The 13350-nt window shown below is 43.3% G+C and overlaps 1 protein-coding gene across 1 annotated transcript in view; it reads right to left on the reverse strand.

Moving 5' to 3' along the window:
* The window catches only part of tbkbp1 (TBK1 binding protein 1), a 108370-nt gene that overhangs the window by 50026 nt on the left and 44994 nt on the right, over positions 1-13350 (reverse strand). The window lies entirely within an intron of this gene.

A 13350-nucleotide genomic window follows, 5' to 3' on the forward strand; every position in this document is an offset into this window, starting at 1 on the left:
AATCATTAATAAAAAGTAGGCAAACCTTTCCACCTGTTTCACTTTTAAACTTGTGTTACAGCTCGAGGTTCTGAGAAATTGTAGAAATCAGCTTTTTATTTCAGTGTTTTTATATTATATTTGTGTTATTTTATGTGTATAAGTGTCAAAAACAACCCCATTATTTTACATAAGCATAAAATACACCGATCAGCCATAACATTAAAACAACCTCCTTGTTTCTACACTCACTGTCCATTTTATCAGCTCCACTGACCATATAGAAGAACTTTGTAGTTCTACAATTACTGACTGTAGTCCATCTGTTTCTCTACATACCTTTTCTGCCTGATTTCACTTGGTTCTTCAATGGTCAGGACCCCCACAGGACCACTACAGAGTAGGTATTATTTGGGTGGTGGATCATTCTCAGTACTGCAGTGACAATGACATGGTGGTGGTGTGTTAGTGTGTGTTGTGCTGGTATGAGTGGATCAGACACAGCAATGCTGATGGAGTTTTTACACCTCACTGTCACTGCTGGACTGACAATCGTCCACCAACCAAAAATATATCCAGCAAACAGCGCCCCGTCGGCAGCGTCCACCATGTAAGTGTCAGTGCAGTGCTGAGAATGATCCACCACCTAAATAATACTTGCTCTGTGGTGGTCCGCTCTGTGGTGGTCCTGTGGGGGTCCTGACCATTGAAGAACAGGGTGGAAGCAAGTTACAAAGGTATGTAGAGAAACAGATGGACTACAGTCAGTACTTGTAGTGTAGTGTTTACACCCAGCTTCTTTTTAAAGAGAGCACTACACACTAATTAAAAATGGTAAAGCATGATGAAGGGTACATTACGGCATGTACATTTTTAGCAGACACTTATTGTTATTAGAATTATTATATCTTTTATCTTCTATATATTTTACTATATTTGACAGCTTGACAGTGGTTGGACCCAAATTCAAATTACTAGTGCAGAACACCACAGATCAAACATTGCTCCAATACAAAAAAACACAAAACTCATGGTTTGAATCTGTTTTGCTGTAGCAGGGTATGGATGGCTTACAATTATTAAGAAAACAATGACATTAAATTCTATCCAGACCAATGCAGATAATACACAATAATACACAAGTTGGGTTAGTTAACCATACCTTGACAAAAACCGATGCATTATGACTGTTGTGTCTTTTGGAATAGCCAAGTTACAGTCAAGACCTTATGATCCTGTAATATGAACTAAACAAAGCAAATGAGAGAACTTCCAGAATGGTCTAAAACTGGGCACTGTTGGGAAAGTCTAATCAGCAACTGCAGAAAACAAAATTCTCAGTTGTACCAGTTTTTGGCTGAAACGGTAAATTGTAAAACACTGTAAGTGAGTGAGATTATTTGTAGTAGTTAGGAAATAAATTATGACCACAGTAGTTACTGGAGATGGTTGCAATCTGACAGACCTTTTTAGCAAGGTTCTCACATGCATCTAATTTGCTAGTTGCCAACCACCCTGGAAAATATGAGCTCATCTTTAGCATGGATGTATATAATTCACAATCTGGATCATGTCCCTGGTGTCAGAGCAGCTTCTCTTATACAGTGAACATCTTTGTTTTAGGTCAGTCTTGTTTCATTAATAACAATGGCTTGGCTAACGTCCACACAACAATGTTACACACAGCTCCTCGGGTCCAGTCATTTTTAAGAGAGTGTATCAAATGTTCAATAAGGTTAAAGGGTAAGCTCGAGATGGGCTGCAAGGCATCTCAGGTACATCATCCTGCAACTAAAGAGCTGACCTCATCTCCTAGCAACTACGCATCAGTCTTTTTAATGTAGGACAAGCAGCAAGAAAAATAAACAGACATTAAGGACATTACCTGTGTACCTTTTTGTCCAGCTTTAGCAATTAATGCTAGTTTTTTTTTATAATATTAAAATCATCTATTTTAGATACTTCCACAAGTACAAATAATCAATGTACAGTGGTACCTTGAAACTCAACGTCAGTTGGGTCTGGGAGTGGCGTTGAGTTTAAAAGACGTTTCGAAGACGAAGACAAGTTTCAAGGTATTTTTTTCCATAAGGATGTATGGGAAACCTGTTGATGTGTTCCATGGTCCTGTTGAACTGCATATATTTTAGGCTTTATGTAAAATAATATGTAAATAATTATGTAAAATAATATAAAAACACTGAAATAAAAAGCTGATTCTTACAATTTCTCAGAACCCTGAGCTATAACACAAGTTTAAAAGTGAAACAGTGAGAAAAATCCAGCTAAACACAGATACATGTGGACGCTTTCAGACTGTATTTGACAGCTATTCCACACAAATGCAGATTCATCTCATATTCACACTTGATGACGTTTTACGGCACCGCTCACGCCGAGCACTGAACAAAGTTCATTGTTAATTTGAAATTAAATAAATACATTTTAAAAAAACAAACTGAACACGTTGAGTTTAAGGGAAATGTTGAGTTTAAGGGTACAAATTTCTTGACGAAGGGCGCTGAGTTTCAAAGATTTTGAGTTTAGGGGACGTTGAATTACAAGGTACCACTGTAGTTAAAAAAGAAAAAACAGATACAGACATACTGATTTTTGTTATTGCATTCTTATTGCATTTTACAGAATGTCCCAACCTTTAACGGAACTGGGATTTTTATGTTTAGTAATCTAGATTTAATTAATTTAAAATGCATTAATGAACTTCAGCTTTATGGAACACAAACTATCATAATGTATTAATAGGCATTACACATAGATCATCATAACTTACTTTACTTTTATATTTTCATGTAGTGGGTCAATTTTATACATCTTGACACAGTAAACTGGCTTGTTATGATCTATTGTTATCAACTTTTTTGTTACCATAGTATTATTGTAAACAAAAGCAAAGCATAGCATTTCACTTTGCCCAATTTTGCCTTTTTAAGCCAATAAGTAAGGCTCTAACTGATTTGCATGTTAGTTATGTAGCCAGTATACAGATTAATAGTTATGCTTCATTTTTAAGGTTGAGAATGCAGACAGTAATGAACAAAAAAGCCACATGTGTCTGTATTTCTTCTTTGGTTTACAGCCATTAGAAGGAAAATCACCAAGGACATGAGCATCGCACTTTTGTAAGTTGTTTGTGATTAATTATGCTTTCCTTGGCTCTAATGACAGCTGTGAACTGCACATTTACTCAACTCACAGTACTTTTCAGAACCATTAGGATCTATAACAATCTATCATTGCCAGACCACTCCAGTTTAGCCAAAACAATGTTAAAAATGCAGACATCCTGTAAAATACTGTGGATACCTAATACATAATTGCAATCCTGGGTTTAGAGTCGCTTGTAGGTAAGTAGCACTAAGCTCAATTAGAGTATACTATGGTCCAAAAATTAGGACTAGATGTGCTACGCTAGTCACTTTCAGTTTAAAGAATAATTTGTACATATTCTGTGCAAAAAATTTATTATGTATAGAACTGCCACTTGAGCCTAATGAGCTGCCACATCAATCATTTGGCAAAACCCAAACTGTGCTTCTCCAGCTTATGCACACAGAAATGAAGACCTAAAATAAGGCAAAGTTCGACAAAAAGGGTTAAGATATTTTGGTTTGTTTGATAAACTAAAGTAGCAGCAAGCAATTGCGTGTGTTATTTATTTGGCAATTTTTTTCTTTTTATTTATGCATATATATCCCGATTTAGCATAGTCAATTTGTCTTTTGCTGCTGTGGATCCCCAATTGTGTTCGAGGAGGGTATATTGCTACTCACGCATCCTCTGACGTGTGCACAGTCCCCCTTTTATACACCCGTGCTTCGGATTCTCACATGAGGCTCGGTCTGTTAACCAGGGTCCTTGTACAGCGTTTTAATTAAAATTAACTTTAAAATTAACATAACTTTAAAATTGAAGACCCCACCCAAATAGTCCGATCATTTCCCCACCCAGAAGACATAGTGACCAATTTGTGTCTGCTACAGGCACTGCCAATTGTGTCTGTTAGATGGTGCCCAGCCGACCAGAAGCAGAGCTGAGATTCGAACCGGGGTGTTCAAAATCTCGGAGCTGGTGTGCTAGTGGAATATCCAACTTGCCTTGGGCATTTTTAATTTTTTTAATTAATTAAACATATGTTAAAAATTAACATACACTATATTGCCAAATGTATTCATTCACCCATCCAAATCATTGAATTCAGGTGTTCTAATACCTTCCATGGCCACAGGTGTATAAAACCAAGCACCTAGGCATGCAGACTGCTTCTACAAACATTAGTAAAAGAATGGGTCGCTCTCAGGAGTTCAGTGAATTCCAGCATGGTACCGTGATGCCACCTGTGCAACAAGTCCAGTCGTGAAATTTCCTTGCTAATAAATATTCCACAGTCGACTGAGGCCACGTAAAATGACAAAGCGGACGCTGAGGCGCATAGTGTGCAGAGGTCGGCAACTTTCTGCAGAGTCAATTGCTACAGACCTCCAAACTTCATGTGGCCTTCAGTGCATAGAGAGCTTCATGGAATGGGTTTCCATGGACAAGCAGCCGCATCCAAGCCTTACATCACCAAGTGCAATGCAAAGCGTCGGATGCAGTGGTGTAAAGCACGCCGCCACTGGACTGTAGAGCAGTGGAGACATGTTTTCTGGAGTGACGAATCACGCTTCTCTGTCTGGCAATCCGATGGACGAGTCTGGGTTTGACGGTTGCCAGGAGAACGGTACTTGTCTGACTGCAGTGTGCCAAGTGTAAAGTTTGGTGGAGGGAGGATTATGGTGTGGGGTTGTTTTTCAGGAGTTGGGCTCAGCCCCTTAGTTCCAGTAAAAGGAACTCTTAATGCTTCAGCATACCAAGAGATTTCGGACAATTTCATGCTCCCAACTTTGTGGGAACAGTTTGGGGATGGCCCCTTCATGTTCCAACATGACTGCGCACCAGTGCACAAAGCAAGGTCCATAAAGACATGGATGAGTGAGTTTGGTGTGAAAGAACTTGACGGGCTTGCACAGCATCCTGACCTCAACCCGGTAGAACACCTTTGGGATGAATTAGAGCGGAGACTGTGAGCCAGGCCTTCTCGTCCAACATCAGTGTCTAACCTCACAAATGTGCTTCAGGAAGAATGGTCAAAATTCCTATAAACACACTCCTAAACCCCGTGGAAAGCCCTCCCAGAAGAGTTGAAGCTGTTATAGCTGCAAAGGGTGGGCCGACATCATATTAAACCCTATGGATTAAGAATGGGATGTTACTTAAGTTCATATGCGTGTGAAGGCAGACGAGCGAATATAGTGTAGTTTTAAAATAACTCATCTACTGAGTCTGTTTTGTGATGGCTTTGTAATGCAAATATGGCAATCTGGATTATTGCTGCACGACCCTTAAGTGCATGAGACTACCGTTTAAATATTTATATGGTATCATCTTTAAGGGCCCCTGATTGGTCAATAGCCCTTAAAATAAACCTAACCTCCACCCCTCCTTTAGATCCTAGCACCACCTTGCAGTGTCGTGGTGTGTATATATACTCCAGTGCCCTTTCATGCCTCTGTGCGCTTCAGAGCACGACATGGTCAGCTCATTATATATAATCCTTCAATATTGTTGGCTTCTGTTTATTGACCCCAGCCTGGAAGCCGACCCAAATCAACATGTGCAGGCTAATGTCAAAACAAGGCTAACTACCTGACAGTTCGGAGGTGTGAGGAGAATTTACTGCACTCTAAATGAGTCAGCTACACTGTGCTTAGCAAACTATTTTCAGGAACTTGTGTGTATTGTACTGTATATGTACAAAAAAAAAATCCCTGGCCAGCTTCTCTCTATTTATCTATTTCTTTCTCCGTGCTTCTCTCTCCTTCAGGGGTAATCCAAAAGAACTCCCACACACATACTGATACATTCGCTCAGGCATGGCTTAGCAGGATGTGCACAGAAACAGGGAGGATAGTTGCTCATCTGCTGAGAATAATTTAAAGTATGTAGGTAAAGAACAGTAAGGTAATGTCCTTGCATTTAAGGAGTCGACTGGTGTAGTAGGGTTCAGGGGGTTTGATTTCAGGAGGTCTGTTTTGCATGTCTGAGTAGGTTTCTTTGTGTATTCTGGTTTCCTCTCACCTCTAAGAAACATACAGATAAAACATGCATAAGAAGAATTACCTCTGGGTGAAAGTCTTTGTTGGCCTGACATAAACTGCCACCCTGGTGTACTGTCTGTCTGTCTGTCTGTCTGTCTGTCTGTCTGTCTGTCTGTCTGTCTGTCTGTCTATCTATCTATCTATCTATCTATCTATCTATCTATCTATCTATCTATCTATCTATCTACCTGTCTGTCTGTCTGCCTGTCTATCTATCTATCTATCTATCTATCTATCTATCTATCTATCTATCTATCTATCTATCTATCTATCTATCTATCTATCTACCTGTCTGTCTGTCTGTCTGTCTATCTATTTAGATGTATTATCTATCTATCTATCTATCTATCTATCTATCTATCTATCTATCTATCTATCTATCTATCTATCTATCTACATGTATTATCTATCTATCTATCTATCTATCTATCTATCTATCTATCTATCTATCTATCTATCTATCTATCTATCTATCTATCTATCTATCTATCTACCTGTCTGTCTGTCTGTCTGTCTGTCTATCTATTTAGATGTATTATCTATCTATCTATCTATCTATCTACCTACCTACCTACCGACCGACCGACCGACCGACCGACCGACCGACCTACCTACCTACCTACCTACCTACCTACCTACCTACCTACCTACCTACCTACCTACCTACCTACCTACCTACCTTCTTTTCTGCACTGGCCAGTCATACCCTCAGACATCATATTTATGGTCTAAGGAATTATGGAAAATGCTAATAGAAGACCTGCATCCATCTTACTACTGCTGCATTACCTAAAAGTAGGGTGACTAAAATACAGAAGTGATATATTATCTGAGCTGAGAATCAAGGCAGAACATGCAGGCACAGCTGGATATTGGGTTCTACATCATCACATTGTACAGTTTGTGCACCCAGAAGATGACCAATGTGATTATCTTTTTTTTATAAAACACCATAGATTAAAAAGAAGCAAAGACTGGGCTGTGGATGATCTTTAAGAAGGATAATGGTACAAAATATACATCAAAAGTATGACAAAAATGGATTGATGGCTACAGACTCAAGCTGTTTCCACAGGTCATCCCCTGACCCAAACATTTAGGGCTGGGATGAAAGGGAAAATATCACGAGAGAATCTATGAGTCTAAAATTCTGGCTTTATATTCTCCAATTTTAGTAAGCATTATGGGACAAGACTGTCTTTTGTTGGAAGGTACCTGTAACTTATGTCCAATTTCTTGGAATATAATTACCTACAAATTAGTTTTAATGTAAGATAATTAACAAAAAATTAATAAATAAGCATAGATCATACAGATCTCAGATTCAAAAAACCCTGACTTGTTATTTATTACGTGTATTTGTCACACTGCTAGCCTTGGTGTGCTCATATGTGCCACGCCCCTCTTCTCCGTGAGCACACTCACTCCTGCCATGCCTCACTCCTGATTGGTCCCCCTGAGCAATCAGCCCCAGCTGTTCCTAATCAGGGACCAGTTTAAAAAGGAGAGCTGAGGAACAGGCTGGCAGGGGTTATTTTGGTTTATGGTGGTTATTTTTGACTTGTTTGTGTTGGACTTCCTAGGTGATTACTTTGGTTTCTTTGGACTCTGGTTTGCTCTATGTTTCTTGCACTTGTTTGTAGTCAGTTCCTAGTTTGTGTTCCTAGCCTGTGTTTAGCCAGTGTTCCTAGCCTGTGTTTAGCCAGTGTTCCTAGCCTGTGTTTAGCCAGTGTTCCTAGCCTGTGTTTAGCCAGTGTTCCTAGCCTGTGTTTAGCCAGTGTTCCTAGCCTGCGTTTAGCCAGTGTTCCTAGCCTGCGTTTAGCCAATGTCCCTAGCTTATGTTTAGTTTGTGTTCCTAGCCTGTGTTTAGCCAGTGTTCCTAGCCTGTGTTTAGTCAGTGTTCCTAGCCTGTGTTTAGCCAGTGTTCCTAGCCTGTGTTTAGCCAGTGTTCCTAGCCTGTGTTTAGCCAATGTTCCTAGCTTATGTTTAGTCTGTATCCCTAGTTTATATTCCCAGTCCGTGTTCCCAGTCTGTGTTCCCAGACGCATATCCAGGGTCCAAGCAGCTGATTTCGGACGCCTCTCCAGTGTTTTCGCAGCTGAGTCCAGTTTCTCCAGGGTCCAAACAGCTGACTTCTGACGCATATCCAGGGTCCAAGCAGCTGATTTCGGACGTCTCTCCAGTGTTTTCGCAGCTGAGTCCAGTTTCTCCAGGGTCCAAACAGCTGACTTCTGACGCATATCCAGGGTCCAAGCAGCTGATTCCGGACGCCTCGCCAGTGTTTTCGCAGCTGAGTCCGGTCTTTCCAGGGTCCAAACAGCTGACTTTTGACGCATATCCAGGGTCCAAGCAGCTGATTTCGGACGCCTCTCCAGTGTTTTCGCAGCTAACTTCGGACGCCTCTCCAGGGTCCACACAGCTGAATGACGTTTCTCCAGTGTTTTCCCAAGTGACTTCGGACGCCTCTCCAGGGTCCTCACAGCTGAGTGATGTTTCTCTAGTGTTTTCGCAGCTAACCCCGGACGCCTCTCCAGGGTCCTCACAGCTGAGTGACGTTTCTCTAGTGTTTTCGCAGCTGACTTCGGACGCCTCTCCAGGGTCCTCGCAGCTGAATGACGTTTCTCCAGTGTTTTCACAGCTGACTTCGGACGCCTCTCCAGGGTCCTCGCAGCTGTATGACGTTTCTCCAGTGTTTTCGCAGCTGATTTCGGACGCCTCTCCAGGGTCCTCGCAGCTGAATGACGTTTCTCCAGTGTTTTCTCAAGTGACTTCGGACGCCTCTCCAGGGTCCTCACCATTGTTTCAAGGAGTTTCTCAAGGATTTTTGCAGCTGACTTCGGACGCCTCTCCAGGGTCCACGCAGCTGAATGACGTTTCTCTAGTGTTTTCGCAAGTGACTTCGGACACCTCTCCAGGGTCCTCACAGTTGAGTACTGTTTCTCCAGTGTTTTCGCAAGTGACTTCAGACGCCTCTCCAGGGTCCTCACAGCTGAGTGACGTTTCTCCAGTGTTTTCGCAAGTGACTTCAGACGCCTCTCCAGGGTCCTCACCGTTGTTTCAAGGAGTTTCTCAAGGATTTTTGCAGCTGACTTCGGACGCCTCTCCAGGGTACTCGCAGCTAAGTGACGTTTCCCCAGTGTTTTTGCAAGTGACTTCGGACACCTCTCCAGGGTCCTCACAGTTGAGTACTGTTTCTCCAGTGTTTTCGCAAGTGACTTCAGACGCCTCTCCAGGGTCCTCACCGTTGTTTCAAGGAGTTTCTCAAGGATTTTTGCAGCTGACTTCGGACGCCTCTCCAGGGTACTCGCAGCTAAGTGACGTTTCCCCAGTGTTTTTGCAAGTGACTTCGGACACCTCTCCAGGGTCCTCACAGTTGAGTACTGTTTCTCCAGTGTTTTCGCAAGTGACTTCAGACGCCTCTCCAGGGTCCTCACAGCTGAGTGATGTTTCTCTAGTGTTTTCGCAAGTGACTTCGGACGCCTCTCCAGGGTCCTCACCGCTTAATTTAGGAGTTTCTCAAGGATGTGTGCAGTTGATTAATGACGTTTCTCCAGTGTTTTCGCAGTTAACTTCGGACGCCTTTCCAGAGTCCTCACAGCTGTTTCAAGGAGTTTCTCAAGGATTTTCGCAGCTGACTTCGGACGCCTCTCCAGGGTCCTCACAGCTGAGTGATGTTTCTCTAGTGTTTTCGCAGCTGACTTTGGACGCCTCTCCAGGGTCCTCGCAGCTGACTGACGTTTCTCCAGTGTTTTCGCAAGTGACTTTGGACACCACTCCAGAGTCCTCACAGCTGAATCAAGGAGATTCTCAAGGATTTGTGCAGCTGACTCCGGACGCCTCTTCTCAAGGGTCCACGCAGCTGACTCCGGACGCCTCTTCTCAAGGGTCCACGCAGCTGACTCCGGACGCCTCTTCGCCAGGCTCACCGCAGCTGACTCCCGAAGCCTCTTCGCCAGGCTCACCGCAGCTGACTCCCGAAGCCTCTTCGCCAGGCTCACCGCAGCTGACTCCCGAAGCCTCTTCGCCAGGCTCACCGCAGCTGACTCCCGAAGCCTCTTCGCCAGGCTCACCGCAGCTGAGTCCCGAAGCCTCTTCGCCAGGCTCACCGCAGCTGACTCCCGAAGCCTCTTCGCCAGGCTCACCGCAGCTGACTCCCGAAGCCTCTTCGCCAGGCTCACCGCAGCTGACTCCCGAAGCCTCTTCGCCAGGCTCACCGCAGCTGACTCCCGAAGCCTCTTCGCCAGGCTCATCGCAGCTGACTCCCGAAGCCGCTTCGCCAGGCTCACCGCAGTTGATTTTTGTTCTCGAGTGGGCGTTCCTCGACGGCGCTCCTGTTCCCGAGTTGGTGCCCCCTGATGGCACTTCTGTTCCCGAATGGGCGTCCCTCGGCGACGCTCCTGTTCCCGATTTGGTGCCCCCTGATGGCACTCCTGTTCCCGAGTTGGTGTCCTCCGACGGCACTTCTGTTCCCGAGTTGGTGTCCTCCGACGGCACTCCTGTTCCAGAGTTGGTGTCCTCCGACGGCACTCCTGTTCCTGAGTTGGCGCCCCCTGATGGCGCTCCTGTTCCAGATTTGGTGTCCTTTGATGGTGCTTCTGATCCCGAGTTGGCGCCCTCCGATGGCGCTCTTGTTCCAGAGTCGGTGCCCCCTGATGGCACTCCTGTCTCCAAAGGTGCTCCTGGTTCTTTATCAGCACCCACCGACGGCGCTTCTGAACTTTTGTCATGCCTGCCTGAGGACATTTTTAATGACTTCAAATTTACCCCGCAGGGCCCAGGACCTCCTTGTTTTTGTTTTTTAAGGCACTCCAGGTGTAGTGCCTTTGGGAGGGGCATCTGTCACACTGCTAGCCTTGGTGTGCTCATATGTGCCACGCCCCTCTTCTCCGTGAGCACACTCACTCCTACCATGCCTCACTCCTGATTGGTCCCCCTGAGCAATCAGCCCCAGCTGTTCCTAATCAGGGACCAGTTTAAAAAGGAGAGCTGAGGAACAGGCTGGCAGGGGTTATTTTGGTTTATGGTGGTTATTTTTGACTTGTTTGTGTTGGACTTCCTAGGTGATTACTTTGGTTTCTTTGGACTCTGGTTTGCTCTATGTTTCTTGCACTTGTTTGTAGTCAGTTCCTAGTTTGTGTTCCTAGCCTGTGTTTAGCCAGTGTTCCTAGCCTGTGTTTAGCCAGTGTTCCTAGCCTGTGTTTAGCCAGTGTTCCTAGCCTGTGTTTAGCCAGTGTTCCTAGCCTGTGTTTAGCCTATGTTCCTAACCTATGTTTAGTCTGTATCCCTAGTTTATATTCCCAGTCCGTGTTCCCAGTCCGTGTACCTAGTTCATGTTCCATACTCTTGTCATTCCCTTGTTTAGTTCTTTAATAAATATCTTGCCCTACATCTCTGCGTGTGTCCGCCCCCTTTGTCTTGTCTTTGTCTAGTCCTTAGCCCCACCGTGACAGTATTCAGATGTTTCAGCTATATTGCTACAGAGCTCAGTAGATTTACACTGACTGTCATTGGATGCCCCCCTTTTTATTTGTGGTATAAAAGGATCAGCCACAAAGGGGTCAGCTACAAACTATGAGCAGAAACGGCAAGTGCTGAACCACGTAAATGCCAAGCACTGGCTGGAGTGGTGTAACATATGCTGCCACTGGACTTTAGAGTAGTGGAAACCTGCTTTATGGAGTGATGATTCACACTTCACTATTTGACAATATGATAGACAGATCTAGGTTTAGTCAATGGCAGAATAACCTTGTGGGAGTGCATAGTGATAACAGTGCATTCCCACAATGCTGTTTTTTGGGGGGTAGAGTTATTAACTCCTGGAAAGGGTTTTATACTATTTTTATAGTATTTAATATTATATTATATGTTTATATACACTAATAACATTAATACCACCTCCTTGTTTTTACACTTACTGTCCATTTTATCAGCTCCACTGACCATATAGAAGCACTTTGTAGTTCTACAATTACTGACTGTAGTCCATCTGTTTCTCTGCATGCTTTGTTAGCCCCCTTTCATGCTGTTCTTCAATGGTCAGGACTCTCCCAGGACCACTACAGAGTAGGTATTATTTGGGTGGTGGATCATTCTCAGCACTGCAGTGACACTGACATGGTGGTGTGTTAGTGTGTGTTGTGCTGGTATGAGTGGATAAGACACAGCAATGCTGCTGGAGTTTTTAAACACCTCACTGTCCCTGCTGGACTGAGAATAGTCCACCAACCAAAAATATATCTAGCCAACAGCGCCCCATGGGCAGCGTCCTGTGACCACTGATGAAGGTCTAGAAGATGACCAACTCAAACAGCAGCAATAGATGAGCGATCGTCTCTTGTCGACTTTACATCTACAAGGTGGACCAACTAGGTAGGCGTGTCTAATAGAGTGGACAGTGAGTGGACACAGTATTTAAAAACTCCAGCAGCGCTGCTGTGTCTGATCCACTCATACCAGCACAACACACACTAACACACCACCACCATGTCAGTGTCACTGCAGTGCTGAGAATGATCCACCACCTAAATAATACCTACTCTGTAGTGGCCCCGTGGGGGTCCTGACCATTGAAGAACAGAGTAAAAGGAGGTTTAAAAAGTATGTAGAGAAATAGATGGACTACAGTCAGTAATTGTAGAACTACAAAGTGCTTCTATATGGTAAGTGGAGCTGATAAAATGGACAGAGTGTAGAAACAAGAAGGTGGTTTTAATGTTATGGCTGATCAGTGTATATTAATGCTTATGGTTATAGAATGGGATGTACAAACAGTTCATGGTCAAGTGTCCACAAACTTTTGGCCATATATCAAATTATTTTGAATGGATCTCTTGTGGACCTTAATACAACTGTTCTCATATAATGAATCATCTATGAGCTACAATCCTTTAATTCTTTATTAAACAAAGATAATATATTCAGTGTTTTTGTTAAAGCTTAGTCACTGGTTTGATTAAACATACCCGTCACTTAAAAATGGGATAAGACTAGAGGGGACAAAATTGAATCTTGCATATAGCTACAAATCATGTAGCATAATAATAGGTATATTTAGCGCTGACAAATTACAAATAGCTTCATACACAGTCAGAGTCCACCAGATAAGTATATAGAGCTCAGAGACTCATTTACAAAGTGACTACATTAAGAGAACATTAGTGAGAAATGACTGATGATGATGTACAGTGACACTGTGTGATACATCAAAGCTGCC

Source organism: Trichomycterus rosablanca, chromosome 10, assembly GCF_030014385.1.
Source record: "Trichomycterus rosablanca isolate fTriRos1 chromosome 10, fTriRos1.hap1, whole genome shotgun sequence".
Taxonomy (NCBI): domain Eukaryota; kingdom Metazoa; phylum Chordata; class Actinopteri; order Siluriformes; family Trichomycteridae; genus Trichomycterus; species Trichomycterus rosablanca.